This window comes from Triturus cristatus, chromosome 2_2, assembly GCF_964204655.1.
Source record: "Triturus cristatus chromosome 2_2, aTriCri1.1, whole genome shotgun sequence".
Taxonomy (NCBI): Eukaryota; Metazoa; Chordata; class Amphibia; order Caudata; family Salamandridae; genus Triturus; species Triturus cristatus.
The window spans coordinates 947,550,882-947,553,830 of NC_140582.1; positions in this window are offsets into that span (position 1 = coordinate 947,550,882).

The following is a 2,949-nucleotide window of genomic DNA, read 5'->3' on the forward strand; positions in this document are numbered from 1 at the left end:
TTTTGCTCAATTTTTGAAAAAAGATTGCCGTGGTCTTCATATGTCAGTGTATCATGGGAAGAGACATCCAAGATACTTTTGGAACGCCATTTGCTGACATTCAGTCACAGTGATTGTAGTAATGCCCTCACCTAGGGCATATAATGATTGTATGTTTTCTAATTTTTTGCAAGGCACACTAACCCTTACCTTGTTAATGAGTCGCATTGGTGAGTCCACAACACCATTATGGGAAACCAGACCCACTGTAGCTTGGCTCAATTTAGAACCACATTATTATTATTATTATTATTATTATTATTATTATTATATATATTTTTTTTAATCAATAGGGATGCTGTTTTACAGTGGCCATTCATTCATAGAAGGTAATTGCCTTTACTCACATCCAGACTGATAAGGTACTACACCTCTGTACAGTGAGATTTCTGTCATTTCCCCAATTAAACAAGTGTTTTTCGTCACTATACGGGTGCAGCGGTCTTTTTAGCCCTGATGAAGTCACATTTTTCCTCAAATTATTATCCACGGTTCAAAATGTCAACATAATAAAATGACTTCTTAGACATTATGAATTATGATTAGGAAAATTATTACTGGGAGTGTTCACATATTATTGTAAATATTACAACTATTCTTCCACGTTATATCTCTTGTTGTATATAATCCTTCACACGCCTTTATCACCTATCACAAACACTGCACAACTTTTTGATCTCTTAGAAGCACCTGTATTTATTCGTATGATTACATATATCTTGATTTATGCTAAAAATATGTCATCAGGATTGAGAAACACATTTTAGTTTATGTGTATTTAAGTTTCCATAAAGAATTTATTTTCCAAACCAATCCAGCAGAATCATTAGTATATATATATATATATATATTTATGGAAAGATAAATCAGAGGGTCATGGGAAATCAGTTATTATAATGTAATCAAACAGGTTTCTATGGATTAGGGTATTGCCACCATTTAGATGTGAAAGCACAAGGGGAAGTTGTAAGAAACTTGATCTACATATACTGCACCAAAGTGAGGAACTTTATGTATAGAGTCCAAGATTCTTCAGAGGTAGGCAGAAAGTGGTAGCTTGGGCGAGCAGTAAGGCAGTATCAGAGGACAGTGTTAAGCATGTGATGTACACACTCAGTCAGCAAATGAATTCACACACTCAAGGACTGAACTCTAGGCCAATTGTTTTTGTAAAAAAAGATACTGTTGTTTATTTTTAGAACCAAGCAAGCCTGGAACAGGTAAGCATTAAATACTTTTCAGTAATAAGTTACTGGATATAGAACTGTTTGAAAATGCAATAGGAATGGTACTTTGATTAACAAGGGAGAAGTAGTATGCAACACTTAGCAAATACAGTACATTGGAATGAATAGTAGAAAATCTTTATTTTGGTTATGAAACCATAAAAGACAGCATTTCATGTCAACGATAAAAAAAAGATTTTGGCAGGAATATTTAAAAGAATAAAATACATTGATAAAAGAAAAAGATCTTTCGGAATTTGTCAATGACCACAGATAAAAAAATACATTTCATTAAGGTTTTAAAAATTGCAGACGAGCCCACCACATTGCAGCAAGAAATCGTGAGGTAGCAAATACTATATGCATGGTGGTGTCATGTTTTAAAAGCCTAAACACATCTATGCAATGGATAGCACCTAGATTCTTACATAATTGCTGTAATTCTCTTCTTCTGATCTTAGAGTAGCCTTGGCAAACAAAAAAAACATGCAGTTCTGTTTCCTCAGCTAGACCACAGGCAGGGCAGGCCATGGGAACATCCTTAGACCATTTATTAACAAATGAATGCAGGGGGAGACAACCATAACGAAACTGCAAATAGAGTTTCCTGGCAATGGTTGGACGTATAAAAGTCCAAGCACGGCTGTAGTTGGTAAATGGCTTTTATATCCAGGAACTGGCGAGTTATAGAGCCAATCTTGGGGTCCTCTGAGATGTTATCAAATTTCGCCTTCCAGTACATGGTGGAATGAATTGGCTTTTTCAGTAAATTACAGGTAAGTTACTTTTTACGTTACTTTTCTAACTCAGTGCTGGTTACCTAGATTCAGAACTGGGACATTTCCTAGAAACAGGTAAGTAATTACGTTTTGGGTATTCGCATGATTTTTAAAGAATATTTTCAGTTTTCAAAACTCCACCCAGAAACTTTTTGGAGCTGTACATTGAAATGAATGGGCTTCTACAATAAATTGCAGGTAAGTTACTTTTTACGTTACTTTTCTTACTCAGTACTATAGACCTAGATTCAGCACTGGGGCATATCCTAGAAACAGGTAAGAAATTACATTTTGGTTATTCGCATGATTTTTAAAGAATAATTTCAGATTTCAAAACTCCACACTAAGAAACTTTTTGGAGCAGTGCATTGAAATGAATAGGCTTCTACAGTAAACTTTTCACGTTACTTTTCTAACTCAGTGCTGGATATTTAGATTCAGCAGTGGGACATTTCCTGCAACCAGATGAGTAAACACGTTTTGGTTATTTGTGCGATTTTTAAGGAATATTTTTAGATTTCAAAACTCCACGCTTAGAAACTTTTAGAGAAAAAGTGTCAATGTTATCCAATGGAGGTAAAACAAGTTAACGGTTCTCAGGTAAGTAATCGACTGTGGGAGTTAAGGTTCTTGGGTTAGACTCAGGGGTCTCCCAGGGTCAGTGATGCACTGTTGTTGCACCCTCAGTGGCACTAGGGCGGCCGGGTGCAGAGTGTTGAGGCCCATTGTTATCCAATGGGGGATAAGGGGCCTCCAGTTGGTGGCTGCTGGCAAGCAGGCCACTAGGTTGTGGGAGCAAAGCTCCTAGGGTTAAGCTCAGGGCAAGTTGGGGACCAAAATAGCACCAAAGGTGCACCCTCAGCGGCACTAGGGCGGTCGGGTGCAGGGTGCTGTTTTGAGGTCGG